We start from the raw sequence: 19,371 nt of genomic DNA on the forward strand, positions 1-19,371 counted from the left end.
CATGCATTTCCTTTAAGGGCACACCTGAGGTCAGGAGTTCGAGACCAGCCTGACCAACATAGAGAAACCCAACTCTACTAAAAACACAAAATTAGCTGAGCATCGTGGTGCATGCCTGTAATCCCAGCTACCCGGGAGGCCAAGGCAGGAGAAACGCTTGAACCCAGGAGGCAGAGGTTGCAGTGAGCCAAGGTTGTGGTGAGCCGAGATCATACCATTGTACTCCAGCCTGGGCAACAAGAGCGAAACTCCATCTCAAAAAAAAAAAAAAAAAAAAAAATGCTGTGAATGTTGAACAGAGAATGCAACAGACAGCAAGAAAGGTTTGGTGGCATCTTGGAAGGAGCCTTCATCTCCTATACTTTCAGGGTGGATATGATGGAAGACTCAGCCCAGGGCCTCATTGTGCATGTAGGAGCTCCAAGTAAATGCTTAGGAGTGGGGACCTAGTGGGACCTTGAGACTTAGAATAGGAGCATCTAAATGGTCACAGATAAGGCTGAGCCTTTGGCACTTTTGAATTCTCAAATCCTTCAAAGTTCCCTTGTCTGTTCAGGCAGGTCCTCCCGTGTAGAGGTAACCAACTTATCCCTGCCTAAGGGACCTTCTGTGACAGCACCTAGGACAGTTGCTTCACTAAAAAGGGACGCCAGATCTTCTCTTCGTTCCTCCAGCATCAAAAGGAGAGTTAGAACCCAACACAGCCCACTTGGGCAGTACAAGGCCTGCTCTAGAAAGAGAATGTCTATACACTACAGAAGTTTCAGGACCTTGCCAATTCAAATCCAGAAGGGTCTTGGGAGCACGTGTGGGAGTGGATTCTAAGCATTGTGTTAGCCCAGAGATGGTAAACACTCAGGAATTTGAGACCAGCCTGGCCAACATGGTGAAACCCTGTTTCTACTAAAAATACAAAAAATTAGCTGGGTGTGGTGGTGGGAGCATGCCTGTAGTCTCAGCTACTCGGGAAGCTGAGGCAGGAGAACCGCTTGAACCCAGGAAGCGGAGGTTGCAGTGAGCCGAGATCGCGCCACTGCACTCCAGCCTGGGTGAAAGAGTGAGACTCTGTCTCGAAAAAAAGAAAATAAATAAATAAATAAATAAAAGGCTTGACTGGGCTGAATTCACTGATATACTTACCCAGGTTTGGGCTTTGGAGTTGGCATGAATAGTCTACAATGGCTAACTCATACTTGACTTAATAGAGATGTAAAGTTAAAGTTCCACCACCCAGAAGCAGCTGGCTTAGAGGGCAGTGAAATGGCTGCTGAAAGTTCATTTACAGGGTTAGCCTGGAGACGACACCCTGTTGGCTTCAAGTGTTGGCCTACAGGATGCAGTTATGTCTTTTAAAAACTGCTAACATTTGGAACTGTCTCCTTCAAAACTAGAAAGTGTACATCTAGATGCCAGGCGCGATGGCTCACGCCTGTAATCCCAGCACTTTGGGAGGCTGAGGCAGGTGCATCAGGAGGTCAGGAGTTTGAGATTAGCCTGGCCAAGATGGTGAAACCCCGTCTACTAAAAATACAAAAATTAGCTGGGCATGATGGTGGGCTCCTGTAATCCTAGCTACTTGGGAGGCTGAGGCAGGAGAATCACCTGAACCTGGGAAGCAGAGGTTGCAGTGAGCCGAGATTGCACCACTGCACTCTAGCCTGTGCAACAGAGTAAGACTCCGTCTCAAAAAAAAAAAAAAAGAAAAAAAAGAAAAAAGAAAGTGTACATCTAGGAAACAGAGGGTGAGAGAGTAGCTACTCTCTTGCTTACACCTAAGAACATACTTGAAGAACTCTTGCTGCCCATCCCTATGACCTTGGATTTGGGAGTCTGAATATTCTAGTGCCTAAGGTGGGGACTGTTTCTACCAGGGGATTGTACTACCATGGTCATGGTTCTGATAAATTGGAAGCTAAGGCTTCCTTCAGGCCATCTGAGGATCCTCATGTCACTGATCCAGCAGGCAGGGAAGGAAAGACAAATGTCTTTCCTTTTGGCCACCCAACATCTGAACCTTCTTCCTATATATCTAGGGTATAAGCAGATGACCTGGGCTCAGCCATATAAAAACAGCTCCTTGTCAGGCGTGGTGGCTCATGCCTATAATTCCAGCACTTTGGGAGGCTGAGGCAGGAGAATTGCTTGAACCTGGGAGGCGGAGGTTGCAATGAGCCGAGACGGCCCCACTGCACTCCAGCCTGGGTGACAGAGCAAGACTCCGTCTCAAAAATAAAAATAAAAAAATTAAAAATAAAAACACTCAGCCCTAAGTCAAATGGAACATGAGTAGCCCCACCTCCAGTGGCATAGGATAGAGTTCCTGGAGCAGGTGCAGCAGTGCTACTGGCAGTCTCTAGGATTCAGTACTGGAGAGGTGGGAGGAGCAGCAGCAGCATCTACAGTTCAGAGAACCAGTCTTCCCTGTAATTCAGAGAGATGCCACTCTCCTCCTCATGAATCATTTTACCACCTAAACCGCTAAAGTTGACTCCTATGGCCTGTGACTGACAACTGTTACTGAAGCTGTTGTACTATTCTCTATTTCTCTGTTTTTGAAGTATTTCATAATAAAGGAAATGAATAACTAAGGAGGAAAGATGTAGGATCATCTTAATAAAAGCAGAAAAAGCATGCAATAACATTCAGCATTCATAAATAGCAGTAACAGGCTGGGTGCGGTGGCTCATGCCTGTAATCCCAGCACTTTGGGAGGCCAAAGCGGGCCGATCACAAGGTCAGGAGTTTGAGACCAGCCTGGCCAATATGGTGAAACTCCATCCCTACTAAAAATACCAAAGTGTGGCCGGGTGCGGTGGCTCATGCCTGTAATCCCAGCACTTTGGGAGGCCGAGGTGGGCAGATCACGAGGTCAGGAGTTCGAGACCATCCTGGCCAACATGGTGAAACCCCGTCTCTACTAAAAATACAAAAATTAGCCAGGTGTAGTGGCGGGTGCCTGTAATCCCAGCTACTCAGGAGGCTGAGGCAGGAGAATTACTTGAACCCAGGAGGCAGAGTTTGCAGTGAGCCGAGATTGTACCACTGAACTCCAGCCTGGGTGACAGAGCAAGACTCCGTCCCAAAAAAAACAAAACCAAAAAATCCCATTTACAATAGCAACAACAGTTATAAAATGCTTAAGAATAAATCCAGCTGGGCGCAGTGGCTCACGCCTGTAATCCTAGCACTTTGGGAGGCCAAGGTGGGCAAATCACTTGAGGCCAGGAGTTTGAGACCAGCCTGGCCAACATGACGAAATCCTGTCTCTACTAAAAATACAAAAATTAGCTAGGCGTGGTGGTGTGCACCTGTAATCCCAGCTACTTAGGAGGCTGAGGCTGAGGCTGAGGTGGAAGGACTGCTTAAGCCAGGAGGTCCGCAGAGGCTGCAGTGAGCCATGATGGCACCATTGCACTCCAGCCTGGGCAACAGAGCCAGACCCTGTGTCAAAAAAAAGAAAAAAAAAGTGTAGTATTTGTTCAGGGAGAAATAAAGAACCCAGTGGAACAAAATATAACCAGAAAATGACTCACGCCGTATGAAAACAATATATGGCAGAGAAGACATTACAGATCAGTGAAAAGAAGATAGTGGTGCTGGCCTAATTAGTTACCCAAATGGGAGAAAATAGTTTGATCCTTACTTCATAGCATACACAAAAACAAATTATAGGTGAATTGAAGACCTAAATGTGGAGGCAAAACTCCAAAAGCGGTTAGAAAAAATATATAGGGGATTTTCTTTATAGCAGAGTAGAAAAAAGTTTCTCAAATAAGACAGAAAAAGGATATGCTATAAAATTATTTTAGAAACTTCTTACCAAAAGAAAGGAAGGAAACAAGAAGGAAAATTTAAAAACCATTAACAACAGTGAAAATAAAGCCACAGACTTTAAGATTCATTTTCAGAAAATATTTTTTAAAACTCCCATAAAATCAAGAAGAAAATAACAAACAACCCAAGTGGAAAATGGGCAAAGGATATTAAAAGGAAACTCACAGAATGGTCAAGGGCTTGTGAAAAGAGCCTCCAAACTCATTAACAGGGAAATGAAAATTAAAACAACCCAGAAAGACCACTTTGTATCCCTCAGCTTGGCAAGAGCTTGAAGGACTGACAATGGCAAGTGTTGGCAAGGACACGCAGAAATGGGAACTCACACACACTGCTGGCCAGAGTGTAAATTACTACAGTCACTTTGAAGAACAATTTGGCCATAGCTAGTAAAATCAGTGGTGAACAAATCCTTCAGTCCACCAGTTTTGCTTCCGGATTTACACCATAAGCTCACACACTTGCCCGAAATGGAGTAAACAACAATGCTCATTGCAACTCTGTCTGTAATAGCAAAAAACTGCAAACAACTCAAATATTCATCAACACAAGGCTAGAGAAACAAATTGCATACAGTTGGAAAAAAAAAGGAACGAGAGCCACGCATATCACTATGGATAAATTTCAAAAACAAAATTGAAAGCATGCTGAAGTTTTTTTGTTTGTTTGTTTTTGTTTTTTTTTTTGACTGAGTCTCTCTCTGTTGCCCAGGCTGGAGTGCAGTGGTGCAATCTTGGCTCACTGCAATCGCTGCCTCCCAGGCGCAAGCAATCCTCCCACCTCAGCCTCCTGAATAGCTGGGACTACGCCTTGCTACTTTTTTGGGTGTTTTTCTTTTCTTTTTTGGGTTTTTTTTTTTTTTTTTTGAGATGGAATTTCGCTCCTGTTGCCCAGGCTGTAGAGCAATGGTGCAATCTTGGCTCACCACAACCTCCGCCTCCAGGGTTCAAGTGATTCTCCTGCCTCAGCCTCCCAAGTAGCTGGGATTACAGGCACCTGCTACCACACCCAGATAATGTTTGTATTTTTATTAGAGATGGGGTTTCTCCAGGTTGATCAGGCTGGTCTCGAACTCCCAACCTCAGGTGATCTGCCCACCTCGGCCTCCCAGAGTGCTGGGATTACAGACATGAGCCCCGCTCCTGGCTGAGTTTTTTATTTTTTGTTGTTTGTTTGTGGTGGGGACTGGGTTTCACCATGTTGATGGCTTTCTCAAAATCTTAAACATAGAATTGCCTTATATCACCGTATGACCCAGCAGTTCCACTTCTGGCTATACATCTAAGAGAACTGCAAACATACATTTACACAAAAATTTGTACACAAATGTTTATGGCAGCATTATTCATAAAAGCCAAAAAATGGGTATAACCCAAATGCTCTTCAATTGACAAATGGATAAACAAAATGTGGTATCTCCATATATTGGAATGTTGCTTGGCAATAAAAAGGAATGAAGTACTGATCCATGCTACAACAGGGATAAACCTTGAAAACACGCTAAGTGAAATAAGCCAGACACAAAGGACAACAGAGTGTATGATTCCATGTACCTAAAATGTGCAGAGTAGGCAAGTCCATAGACACAGAGAGTAGATGAGTGGTTGCCTAGGGCTGAGGAGGAAGGGATCAATGGGGAGTGACTGCTAATGGATATGCAGTTTCTTTTAGGGAGTGAAGAAATCTTCTGAAATTAGATAGTGGTGATAGTTGCATAACTCTGTGAATACAGTAAAAGTACTGATTTGTACACTTTACAAGGGTCAATTTTGTGGCACGTCAATTATACCTCGATAAAAACACACACACACATTGAGAATCTTACGTTCAAGTTTGTGGCCTGCTCTGCCCATTTCTGTATCACCTCCACCATTTGCCCCTAGGAGGAGGTTCAGGACAGCATAATGGGAATGTGAGCTGGACACTGTTCAAATGCTTGCCCTCCTACAAAGACTCTGAGGAAATGAAGCTGGAGCCCAGTGTCAGAAATCCAGTTTTATAGGCTGCAGTGTGGTCATCAAGAATGTCTCCTATAGCCAAGCAAACGTTTAATTGAGGAAATAGGTGAGCTTCGGAGTGGCATGTGATGGTTTAAAATGCTACTTCATATTTTATTTTATCATTTTATTTTTGAGACAGAGTCTTGCTCTGTCGCCCAGGCTGGAGTGCAGTGGCATGATCTCAGCTCACTGCAGCCTCTGCCTCCTGGGTTCAGGCGATTCACATGACTCAGCCTCCTGAGTAGTTGGGACTACAGGCATGCACCGCCATACCTGTCTAATTTTTTTTTTTTTTTTGTATTTTTAGTAGAGATGGGATTTCACCATGTTGGCCAGGCTGGTTTTGAACTCCTAGCCTCAAGTGATCCACCTGCCTCGGCCTCTGCAAGTGCTGGGATTACAGTCGTGAGCCAACGCGCCCAGCCTAAATGTTACTCCATATTTTAGATCTGCTTAACTACTCTGGATTTACTTATAAGACTGCTATAGTCATATCACAAAATCATGGTAGTCTCTTGATAAGCAGTCATTTTTATACATTTTGTAAGCAGATTTGAATGCTGTAGTATTTCCAATGTCTAAAATATATGTAAATAAAAATATGAGGCTGGGTGCAGTGGCTCATACCTGTAATCCCCTTTGGGAGGCTGAAGTGGGAGGATCAGGATCACTTGAGCCTGGGAAATCCAAGTTGTAGTGAGCCCTTATCATGCCAGTGCACTCCAACCTGGGCAACAGAGTAAAACACTGCAAGAGAAAGAAAAAGAGAAGGAGAGAGAGAGAAAGAGAAAGAGAGAAACAGAGGGAAGGAAGGAAGAAAGGAAGGAGACAGATGGGGGGCTGGGTGAGGTGGTGTAATCCCAGCACTTTGGGAGGCCAAGGCAGGTGGATCACCTGAGGTCAGGAGTTCAGCCTGGCCAACATGGTGAAGCCCCATCTCTACTAAAAATAAAAAAGTTTCCCAGGCATGGTGGCAGGTGCCTGTAATCCCAGCTACTCAGTAGGCTGAGGCAGGAGAATCACTTGAACCCAGGAGGCAGAGTCTGCAGTGAGCTGAGATCAGGCCATTGCACTCCAGCCTGGGCAACAAGAGCAAAACTCCAAATCAAAAAGAAAAAAAAAAAGAAAAAAATTAGCCCGGCATGGCAGCACACGCCTGCAGTCCCAGCTACCCCAGAGGCTGAGGTGGGAGGGTCATTGAACCCCCAAAAGTCAAGGCTGCAGTGATTCAAGCCTGCATCACTGTACTCCAGCCTGGGTGATGGGAGTGAGACCCTGTCTCAAAAAAAAAAAAAAAAACAAAAAAAAAAGCTCTGAATCTATAGGTTCTAGCCCTGGGAAATTCTGGATAAAATGGAGGTAACAGTTCACCTACCTCAGGTGAGATAATGTAAAACTAGAAAGGTCCATACCATTGTGATTCAATCTATTTATCAAAACAGTACCCAAATGCAGTATGTTCAGAAACCTTATAGTGTTAGGTAGTAATAACCATAGACAAGATAAAAAATATGGGCTGGGTGTGGTGGCTCGCACCTGTTATCACAGCATTTTGGGAGGCCAAGGTAGTAGGATCACTGGAGGCCGCGAGTTTGAGACCATCCTGGGCAGCATAGCAAGAACCCATCTCTATAAAAAAAAAAATATAAAGATATATATATTATATATATATTTGTACATGTTAACTTGGGGTGAGGGGTGCAGGGAGGGCAGAAAGGAGAAAGTCATAATATTAAGCAACAGTAAACAACTCTAGAGCCAGGCACCGTGACTCACTCCTGTGATCCCAGCTTTTTGAGAGGCTGAGGCAGGAGGATCGCTTAAGGCCAGGAGTTCAAGACCAGCCTTGGCAACATAGCCAGACTCTCCCGTCTCTAAAACAACAACAACAAAAAGTTAGTTAAAAATTAAAAGAAAAGAAAACTCCATAGCCGTCTTCTCCAGGAAAACAAGTCCCAAAGCCACTTGCCACTGATGCAGAGGTGCGCAGAGCCCGAGGAAGATGGAGTCATAGCAGCTCTGCAAACTGATTTTATTCCAGGCTAAAAGATGCTACTTCTCAAAGAAAGGAGCTTAGAGCATCTCTGTTTATGAATTCATTTTTCAGGGGTGGGGTGATTTCAAGAGCCCAGGCTGTTTCCTGACCGTGCACACTGTGCCGGCCTGGAAGCCTCAGGCCCCAGCCAGGCTGACCACGAGCCAGACCCGGAGTAAGCTTCGTCCCACGCTTCCTGTCGGTCCAGGCAGCCTGAGTTTCCTGGTGACCCTTCCCTGCACCCAGCTGATTCAAAGGCCTGGCAAGGCCTAGTGCCAGCCAAGAAAATCTGAGGCGGCCAGGTTTGTTATTTCAAATCTCTAAACCTTCAGACCTCTGTGCTTGGCTTACATATGTGAAAGTTAAAACAAGGATGTGTGTCACGGTGGTGATTATAATTCAAGTAGGCAAAGATCCCTGCATGACTGGCCTTCAAATGTCAGCCCATACTGAAGTTAACACATTTAACTCATAGAACAAAATAATTAAAATGAGGAGTGCATGCAAAATGGTACTGCCATTCTAGAAAACAGTTTGGCAGTTTCTTATAAAGTTAAACGTATGCTTACCACAAGACCCAGCAATCACCCTCCTGGGTATTTATCCCAGAGAAATGAAAATTTATGTTCATATAAAATATTGTACACAAATAATTATAACAGCTTTATTTGTGATAGCCATGTATCAATCAGGATTCTCCAAAGAAACAGGACCAATAGAAGAGAGATATATACATAATAAATCATATATAAATAATATATATATAAGAAGCTATATATATATATATATACACACATACATATATCTCTCAGAGTTCTCCAAAGAAATAGAACCAATTATATATATATATATATATATATATATATATATATATATATAAAAAAATAAATCATGGCCAGGCATGGTGGCTCACACCTGTAAGCCTAATACTTTGGGAGGCCGAGGCAGGAGGATCACTTGAACCCAGGAGTTTGAGGCCACCTGAGCAACATAGTGAGACCCTGTCTCTACAAAAAAAATTTTTTTTAATTAGCCAGGTGTGAGCCAGGCATGGTGGCTCATGCCTATAATCCTAGCACTTTGGGGGGCTGAGGCAACAGATCGCCTTGAGCTCAGGAGATCAAGACCAGCCTGGGCAACATGGTGAAACTCCGGCTCTACAAAAAACACAAAAATTAGCCAGGCATGGTGGCACATGCCTGTGGTCCCAGCTACTCAGGAGGCTAAGGCTGGATAATTTCTTGAACCAGGAAGGTGGAGGTTGCAGTGAACCAAGATCATGCCACTGTACTCCAGCCTGGGTGACAAAGTGAGACCCTGTCTCAAAAAAAAAAAAAAAAAAATTGTCCAGCAGCTACTCAGGAGACCGAGGTGGGAGCATTGCTTGAGCCCAGGAGGCTGAGGCTGCAGTGAGCCATGATCACACCATTGAACTCAAGCCTTGGTGACAGAGCAAGACCCTGCCTCAAAAAAATAAAAAGACATATGTATAAGAAATGATATATATTGATCTATATAGATAAATGATATAAATGATATGTATATAATAAAACATATATATTTATAATATATACATTTATTACAAAGAATTGGCTCACATGATTATGGAGGTTGACAAATCCTAAGATGTGCAGTCAGCCAAGCTGAAGACCAAGGAGGATCGATGGTGTTGTTCCAGTGCCAAGGCCAGCAGGCTGGATACCCAGGAAGAGCAGATGTTTCAGTTCCAGTCCAAAGGCAGGAAAAAAACTGATGTCTCAGCTCAAAAGCAGTCAGGCAGGAGGAATTCTCTGTTATTCAGGGAAGATAGTGTTTTTGTTCTATTCAGGCCTTCAACTGATTGGATGAGGCCCGCCCACCTTAGGGAGGGCAGTGGGCTTTATTCAGTCTATTGACTTAGATGTTAAACTCACCCAAAATCACCCTCACAGAAACACCCAGAATACTGTTTGATCAACTATCAGGGCACCCCATGGCCCAGTGAAGTTGACACATAAAATTAACCATCACAAGCCAAAAATTGGAAACAAGCCAAATGTCCCTCAACAAGTAAACAGATAAACACATGATGGTATATCCATTCAATGAAGTAACTCAGCAATAAAAGGTAACGAGCAATTGATCCATGCAACAATGTGGATGGGTCTCAGGGCTTTTTGCTGAGTGGAAAAAGCCAATCTCAAAAGGCCAGTCTGATTTCATTTATTTAACATTCTTTTTTTTTTTTTTTTTTTTTTGAGATGGAGTCTTGCTGTGTCACCCAGGCTGGAGTGCAGTGGCCTGATCTCAGCTCACTGCAACCTCCACCTCCCAGGTTCAAGCGATTCTCCTGTCTCAGCCTCCCGAGTAGCTGGGACTGCAGGTGCACACCACCGCACCCAGCTAATTTTTGTATTTTTAGTAGAGATAGGGTTTCACCATGTTGGCCAGGATGGTCTCGATCTCATGGCCTCGTGATCTGCCCCCTCAGCCTCCCAAAATGCTGGGATTACAGGCATGAGCCAACATGCCCGGTCAACATTCTTTTTTTTTTTGGTTTTTTTGAGATGGAATCTCGCTCTGTAGCCCAGGCTGGAGTACAGAGGCATGACCTCAGCTTACTGCAACCTCTGCCTCCCTGGTTCAAGTGATTCTCATGCCCTGGCCTCCTGAGTAGCTGGGATTACAGGCGTGCACCACCATGCCTGGCTAATTTTTGTATTTTTAGTAGAGAGAAGGTTTCAACATGTTGGCTAGGCTGGTCTTGAACTCTTGACCTCAAGTGATCTGCCTGCCTCGGCCTCCCAACATGCTGGGATTACAGGCATGAGCCACTGTACCTGGCTTTATATAACATCCTTGAAGTGACAAAATTATAGAGTTGGAGAATAGATCAGTGGTTCCAGGGGTTATGGTAGGAGGAAGGATGTGACTGAGGGGTAACAGGAAGAAATGTCATCTTTTTTTCTTTTCTTTTTTTTTTTTTGAGACAGAGTCTCGCTCTGTCACTCAGGCTGAAGTCCAGTGGCACGATCTCAGCTCACTGAGACCTCTGCTTCCCAGGCTCAAGCAGTCCTCCCACATCAACCTCCCTCATAGTTGGGACTGCAGGAGCGTGCCACCAGGCTCAGCTACTTTTGTATTTTTTGTAGAGATGGAGTTTCATCATGTTGCCCAGGCCAGTCTCGAACTTCAGAGCTCAAGTGATCCAGCTGCTTTGGCCTCCCAGAGTGCTAGGATTATAGGCATGAGGCACCATGCCCAGCCCCAGGAAGAAATTTCTTAGTGGTAATGGAATACTTCTGTATTCTTATTGTGGGGATGGTTACTTGAATCTATGCATGTGATAAACTTTCATAAAACTTGTCCAGGCTCAGTGGCCTGTAATCCCAGCACTTTAAGAGGCCAAAGTGAAAGGATCACTTGAGACCATGAGTTTGAGGTTATAGTGAGCTATGATTGTGCCACTTGTCTCCAGCCTGTCTCAAAAAATTTTTTTTCATAGAATTACATACCAAAAGAAAAAGATGAGTGTCTCTTCCGTGTGTATCTATTATGTTCCCAATACCGCTTCTGGGACTTTACACACAGTAACTGGCCAGGTGCGGTGGCTCACACCTATAATCCGAGCACTTTGGGAGGCCAAGGCAGGCGGATGGCTTGAGTCCAGGGGTTTGAGACCAGCCTGGGCCATAGTGAGACCTCATTTCTACAGGAAAAAAAAATAATAATGATGGTGTGTGCCTGTAGTCTCAGCTACTCAGGAATCTGAGGTGGGAGGATTGCTTGAGCCTGGGAGGTCAAGGCTGCAGTGAGCCAACATTGCGTCACGGTACTCCAGCCTGGGTGACAGAGTGAGATTCTGTCTCAAAAAATGAAAACAAAAACAAACCAGACAGACAGTCACCTTAGGAATAAACACTATATCCCCACTTTATAGTCAAGGAAACACTGAGAGAGTGTAATCACCACTCAGTCACATAGCTGGTAAGTGGCAAAACCAGGATCTAAACCAAGTCTACCTGACTCCAAGGCTTTGGCCCTTTCTCATGTTGCCTGCTAACATACACACAAGCTCCAAGAATGGGGCCTCCATCCTGCCCGTGATAGATCTTTCTAGCCCTGATGTTGCCTCACACCACAGTGGAGTGTCCTGCACTGTGTTTTCTATACTCCCTGGATAAACACAGAAAGTCCTGCTCTGTGAAGACGCCATCAAAATTAGCACAGAGATGAGGCATTGGAGAGCAAACTCCAGGACAAGTCCAGAGGGACAGATGGTTCAGCCTGAGGTCAGTGTCCTCTTTATACCTCACTTGAATTTAGACGGCAGGCCGGGCATGATGGCTCACGCCTGTAATCCCAGCACTTTGGGAAACCAAGGCAGGTGGATCACCTGAGATTAGGAGTTCGAGACCAGCCTGGGAAATATGGCAAAACCCCATCTCTACCAAAAAGTAGCCAGGTGTGGTGGCACACATCTGTAGTCCCAGCTACTCAGGAGGCTGAGGCAGGAGAATCCCTTAAGCCAGGGAGACGGAGCTTGCAGTGAGCCAAGATTGCTTCACTGCACTCCAGCCTGGGTGACAGAGCGAGTCTCTGTCTCAAGAAAAAAAAAAAGAATTTAGATGGCAACCAACTTCCCAAGAGTATGTGTCTCTGGGATGCCTCCCCTGACTCCCTCCAGGCTGAGCTGCAGACCCATCTTCCACGCTCCCACATCAGCAGGATTTACCTTAATCAAGGACCTAGTGTATGGCTCTAGAATCACCAATGTATCATTTGTTGATGCGGGAGCCTCTCACACAACTTGGCCTGGGTAGAAGTGCAGTAAGCGTTTGCTGAGTGAATGAATGAACTGCAAGAATCTCATGCAAGGGCTGTGAACTCAAATGCCTTCAGAGGCCAGGCAGACACCACCAATGAATGAGGTTGGGGATGGTGATTCGTGGGGAGTGGAGAGGACAGGGGTGGAGTGGGGACATGTGCCGGAGCCACGGGGGCAGCTGCCACTCCGCTTGCCTTCATGCCGCCAGGCGGGAATGTGGGCCATCTATTACCACATCTGATTTTTCAAAAGAAGCCAAAATCCAGTCTTTTATGATGAGCTTCTGATTTTTTCATGTTGTGGACTAATTTTAAGTTTTTTAAATTAAGTGAGGGCCAAACGAAACACATATGCTAGTTGAATACTGCCCAGAGGACATGGTTTGGAATTTCTGCTTTGAAACTTCAGGATGTTCCAGCGTTTCTGATGCAGTGACAGTGATTTTCCTGATGACTACGAGACAAAGGTGTCCACGCAGGTAAAGGAAAGCCAGTGTCACCAACAGCCATAAGCCAATTCCATGTGGACGGCCTCCTCTGCTGGCATCCCACTGGGGGAGCCGGTAAGAACTCTGAAGGCGGGGTTGCAGGGAGGGCAGGGAGGAGGGTTCAGATGACCTATGACTGCTGGCTGGCGTAGTACAACTCTTGTATAGCTTGAATTCTCATGAAACATGCATTTTTGATGGATTATTAGATTATTTTCATCCTTGCACTAGTTGCACAAAGACCGGACAATCCCATGTAATGGACAAAAGATAGTGCCACTTGCACCAGACAGAGGGAAGCTAGGACAAAGCTGGACAAGGTCCTGGGAAAGAGGCCACAGGTGGCAAATCCACCCCACCTGAAGGACCTCATCTGGGTGCAGACTTCTACCTCCCACCCTTCGCTTCAATACCAGAGGTCTTTCCTTGTTTTCCTCACCAGACAGTTCTTTTTCTCAAACTAAGGAAATGAGCACACATCTCAGAGTGGCCCCAGTTCAAATCCTTCCTCTACCATTTGTTGACTGTGATGAACAGCTTTGGAATCCCCATTTGTCCATCTTTCCAACATGACTCATATATGTTGATATCACACATCCCGGATGTGACAGGCACTTCATCTCTTAGGTATTCTTCCCAAAATTCTACATTCCATGTCTAATCATGAGAAGACCAGAAACTGTCACCAGTCAGCAGAGACTAAGGAGACATGGACACTCAATGCAACACGGTGTCCTGGATTAGGTCCAGGAAGGGAAAGAGGCCATTAGTAAGACAACTGCTGAGACCTGAAGAAAGTGTGTAGTCCAGTTGAAAAATCATGGATCTAGGCCAGGCAAAGTGGCTCACACCTGTAATCCCAGCACTTTGGGAGGCCTAGACAGGTGGATCATTTGAGGTCAGGAGTTTGAAACCACCCTGGTCAACATGGTGAAACCCCGTCTCTACTAAAAATACAAAAGTTAGCCAGGCGTAGTGGCGTGCGCCTGTAATCCCAGCTACTCAGGAGGCTGAGGCAGGAGAATTGCTTGAACCTGGGAGACGGAGGTTGCAGTGAGCCAAGATCATGCCACTGAACTCCAGTCTGGGGGACAGAGCAAGACTCTGTCTCAAAATAATAATAATAAATAATAAATAATAAAATAAAAATAAAAAATATGGGGCAGGTTGTGGAGGCTCATACCCATAATCCCATCACTTTAGGAGGCTGAGACAGGTGGATCACCTGAGGTCAGGAGTTCAAGACCAGCCTGGCCAACATGGTGAAACCTCGTCTCTACAGAAAATGCAAAAACTACCCAAGCATGGTGGCGTGTGCCTGTAGTCCTAGCTACTTGGGAGGCTGAGGTGGGAGGATGGCTTGAGCCTGGGAGGTGGAGGTTGCCACAAGCTGAGATTGCACCACTGTGCTCCAGCCTGGGTGACAGAGTGAGGCTCTGTCTCAAAAAATAAAAATAAAAGATAAATAACAATAAAAATAGTTAAGATGGCAAATTTTATGTTATATGTATTTTACCACACTTTCTTTTCTTTTCTTTTTTTTTTTTTGAGCCGGAGTCTCGCTTTGTCACCCAGGCTGGAGTGCAATGTTATAATCTCGGTTCACTGCAACCTCCATCTCCTGAGTTCAAGCAATTCTCCTGCCTCGGCCTGCTGAGTAGCTGGGATTACAGGCACCCACCATCACACCCGGCTAATTTTTGCATTTTTGGTAGAGATGGGTTTCACCATATTGGCCAGGCTGGTCTCGAACTCCTGACCTCAGGTGATCAGCCCAACTCAGCCTCCCAAAGTGCTGGGATTACAGGTGTGAGCCACTGCGCCCAGCCCACAATTTCTTAAAATAATAAAGAAATGAATACACATTTGACTGTATATGTGCATGTGCATGTATGTGTACACATCCACATTCCCTAGCTGTATCCACTGAGAGGGACAGGGAACAGCCGCATCCTAGTGGCAGTGAGCACATGTAGCATCCAGATCTTGACTTCTAAATACCATTTTCAAAAAAGGGAACCAGGATCTTCAGAGAACAGACTGATTCCAAGGCTGGGACAAAAAAAAAAAAAAAAAAAAAAAAAAATACAGAGTTCGATCGGTAGCGGGAGCCGAGAGCGGACCCCAGAGGGCCGGCCTAGTTACCATCACACCCTGGGAGGAGCCGCAGCTGCCGCAGCCGGCCCCAGTCACTATCACCGCAACCATGAGCAGCGAGGCCGAGACTGGGCAGCCGCCCGCCGCCCCCGCCGCCGCCCCCGCCCTCAGCGCCACCGACACCAAACCCGGCACTACGGGGCAGCGGCGCAGGGAGCAGTGGCCCGGGCGGCCTCACATCGGGGCGCCTGCCGGCAGAGACAAGAAGGGCATCGCAACGAAGGCTTTGGGAACAGTAAAATGGTTCAATGTAAGAAACGGATATGGTTTCATGAACAGGAATGACACCAAGAAAGATGTATTTGTACACCAGACTGCCATAAAGAAGAATAACCCCAGGAAGTACCTTCGCAGTGTAGGAGATGGAGCGACTGTGGAGTTTGATGTTGTTGAAGGAGAAAAGGGTGCGGAGGCAGCAAATGTTACAGGTCCTGGTGGTGTTGCAGTTCAAGGCAGTAAATATGCAGCAGACCGTAACCATTATAGACGCTATCCACGTCATAGAGGTCCTCCACGCAGTTACCAGCAAAATTACCAGAATAGTGAGAGTGGGGAAAAGAACGAGGGATCAGAGAGTGCTCCCGAAGGCCAGGCCCAACAACGCCGGCCCTACCGCAGGCGAAGGTTCCCACTTACTACAAGCGGAGACCCTATGGGCGTCGACCACAGTATTCCAACCCTCCTGTGCAGGGAGAAGTGATGGAGGGTGCTGACAACCAGGGTGCAGGAGAACAAGGTAGACCAGTGAGGCAGAATATGTATCGGGGGTATAGACCACGATTCCGCAGGGGCCCTCCTCGCCAAAGACAGCCTAGAGAGGACAGCAATGAAGAAGATAAAGAAAATCAAGGAGATGAGACCCAAGGTCAGCAGCCACCTCAACGTCGGTACCGCCGCAACTTCAATTACCGACGCAGACGCCCAGAAAACCCTAAACCACAAGATGGCAAAGAGACAAAAGCAGCCGATCCACCAGCTGAGAATTCGTCCGCTCCCGAGGCTGAGCAGGGCGGGGCTGAGTAAATGCCGGCTTACCATCTCTACCATCATCCGGTTTAGTCATCCAACAAGAAGAAATATGAAATTCCAGCAATAAGAAATGAACAAAAGATTGGAGCTGAAGACCTTAAGTGCTTGCTTTTTGCCTGTTGACCAGATAAATAGAACGATCTGCATTATCTATGCCGCACTGGGTTTTCATTATTTTTACCTAAAGACGTCTCCTTTTGGTAATAACAAACGTGTTTTTTAAAAAAGCCTGGTTTTTCTCAATACTCCTTTAAAGGTTTTTAAATTGTTTCATATCTGGTCAAGTTGAGATTTTTAAGAACTTCATTTTTAATTTGTAATAAAAGTTTACAACTTGATTTTTTCAAAAAAGTCAACACACTGCAAGCACCTGTTAATAAAGGTCTTAAATTAAAAAAAAAAAAATACAGATGCTCCTGGAACAGCTTGTACTAAAAAGCTCAAAGAATGATGGGTCACTGCAAAAGGAAAAGGGCATAGCTGCGAGCTTGAGTGGGCTCCCACTGGCCAAACTGGGAATAATTTTTTTTTTTTTTTTTTTGAGACAGAATCTCACTCTGTCACCCAGGCTGGAGTGCAGTGGGATGATCTTAGCTCACTGCAATCTCTGCCTCCCAGGTTCAAGCAATTCTTGTGCCTCAGCCTCCCAAGTAGCTGCGACTACAGGTGTGTGCCACCACACCTGGTTAATTTTTGTATTTTTAGTAGAGATGGGGTCTCACCATGTTAGCCAGGCTGGTCTCGAACTCCTGGCCTCAAGTGATCCACCCGCCTTGGCCTCCCAAAGTGCTGGGATTACATGCATAAGCCACTGCACCCGGCCTGGGAATAATTTAATTATTACAGTGAATAGTGAGAGTCATGGATTATAACCTAGTGCATTCATGAGTCCATGCAGACATAGATAAATCACTTGCCCAAGATCACAATGGGATAAGATAGCACTGGGGACGAGGGACGCTCACTCTCATTTTCCTTTAGCACTTCTTTCCCTCCAGATACTGAGTGGGAAGGACATGACACATAGAGCAAGCTGGAGGCCCAGGAAATTCCTAGAGAGAGTGTCCAGGACATATGGACTTTTGAGATCTGTCCAGTGTCATTTCCTGTTGCAAATCGTGCTGGGGGAAGGGAAGGTGCAGGAGGTGCAGTGAGGGAGGGGGCGTGGGGGTGAGAGAGGCCGGAGAGCAGGGAGGAGGCTGGTCCATCAGCTGCAGCTGCCAATGATGCCTGGTAGGGGGGGTACGGGCAAGGGACCTCCTGGAGAGTGAGGTGCCCACATCTGGTTCACATTGAAGGATAAAAACAAACAGGTTCGTGAGCTGGAAGAAGCCCAGCGGACTGAGCCAAGCCGTGCTGCTTGGACACTAGGGCACAGCATCCCCTCTTCCACGGGTCACTGGGCCTGGCCAACTCCCAAGGGCTTGCAGAGGGGACGCGGTTGGAATAAGGCCATCTTCTCTGCTTGGAACCACATTATCTGGGTCCAGCTCCTCCTAATGTACAAACCAGCCTCATCGTGTGTTCGGAGAGGCTGGTTCTTTGATTTGTAGATGACTCATTTCAGGCCCTTGAACAAGTCTGAGACTGCACACGTGCCAAATGTCACCACGTCCACCCAGAGGGCTTGTTTGTGCTTCGTGTAATGTCTCCCTTGGCTGGGAAGAGACAATGGCTTGCTGTGGGATCTGGAGCAACTTTCTTAACTTCTATGAGCCTCAGTTTCCCCAGGTATAAAATGGAAACAACAGTTCCTCCCTAAGGGGTCATGGTTGACCTATTAGAGTTACTGAGCATCAGGCCCAGCCACAGTGCCAAAAAGCTCTCAATCAACGTTCACCATTTCTACTGGTCATTTGGACTCCAGCCTTCTCTCTTCTATTGGGTATTTAAAGTTAGCCTGTAGTCCCAGCTACTTGGGAGGCTGAGGTAGGAGGATCACTTGAACTCGGGAGGCAGAGGTTGCAGTGAGTCAAGATCGTGCCACTGCACTCCAGCCTGGGTGACAGAGCAAGACTCTGTCTCAAAAAAAAAAAAAAAAAAAAAAAAAAAAAAAAAAAAATTTAGGAAAAAAAGACGATCCTCTAGGCTGGGCGTGGTGGCTCACACCTGTAATCCCAGCACTTTGGGAGGCCGAGGCAGGTGGATCCCCTGGACAATATAGTGAGACCCAATCTCTACAAAAAAAAAAAAATTAAAAATTAGGTGAGCATGGTGGCACACGCCTGTAGTCCCAGCTATATGGGAGGCTGAGGCAGGAGGATCACTTGAGCTTAGGAGGCAGAGGTTGCAGTGAGCTGTGATCATGCCATTGCACTTCAGTCTGGGTGACAGAGTGAGACCCTGACTCAAAACTAACTAAATAAATAAATAAGTAAATAAGGCCAGGCACAGTGGCTCATGCCTGTAATCCCAGCACTTTGGGAGGCCGAGGCAGGCAGATCACTTGAGTTCAGGAGTTTGAGACCAGCCTGGCCAACAGGGCCAGACCCCGTCTCTACTAAAAATACAACAATTAGCCTGGCGTGGCGGCTTATGCCTGTAATCCCAGCTACTCAGAGGCTGAGGCAGGAGAATTGCTTGAATCTGGGAGGCAGAGGTTGCAGTGAGCCAAGATTGTGCCACTGCACACCAGCCTGGGAGACAGAGCAAGACTTTGCCTCGTAAATAAATAAATCGGCAGCAGACAGCAGGGAGCTGATTCATTGTGGAGAGAGCCCTGAGGCCCGCGTCCTGGCCAGCACCTTGTAGAGACCTCAGCCTCCTACCCTGAATTCACCTCTTGCTGTCCCCAAACTTACAGAAAAGGATGTTGCCCCTTTGCCAGATGCAACCAGCTTGCTCTCCTCCAGCGCCCTGCAGGGTGTTCCTGGGGAGTCCGCTTCCGTGGGCCCACTTGTCCACTGTCAAAAGCCCTTGGCCGGCTTGGCTTGGTGGCTCATGCCTGTAATCCCAGCACTTTGGGAGGCTGAGGTGGGCGGATCACAAGGTCAGGAGTTGGAGACCAGCCTGGCCAATATGA

General features: G+C 46.3%; 1 pseudogene across 1 annotated transcript; it reads left to right on the forward strand.

The window, feature by feature from the left end:
* Nucleotides 1–15,354: 15,354 nt before the first annotated feature.
* On the forward strand, nucleotides 15,355–16,413 carry LOC100591518 (annotated as a pseudogene). The gene has a single exon (XR_001114442.2). The product of XR_001114442.2 is annotated as a nuclease-sensitive element-binding protein 1 pseudogene (transcript).
* Nucleotides 16,414–19,371: the final 2,958 nt, after the last annotated feature.

This window comes from Nomascus leucogenys, chromosome 19, assembly GCF_006542625.1.
Source record: "Nomascus leucogenys isolate Asia chromosome 19, Asia_NLE_v1, whole genome shotgun sequence".
In the NCBI taxonomy this organism is placed as follows: domain Eukaryota; kingdom Metazoa; phylum Chordata; class Mammalia; order Primates; family Hylobatidae; genus Nomascus; species Nomascus leucogenys.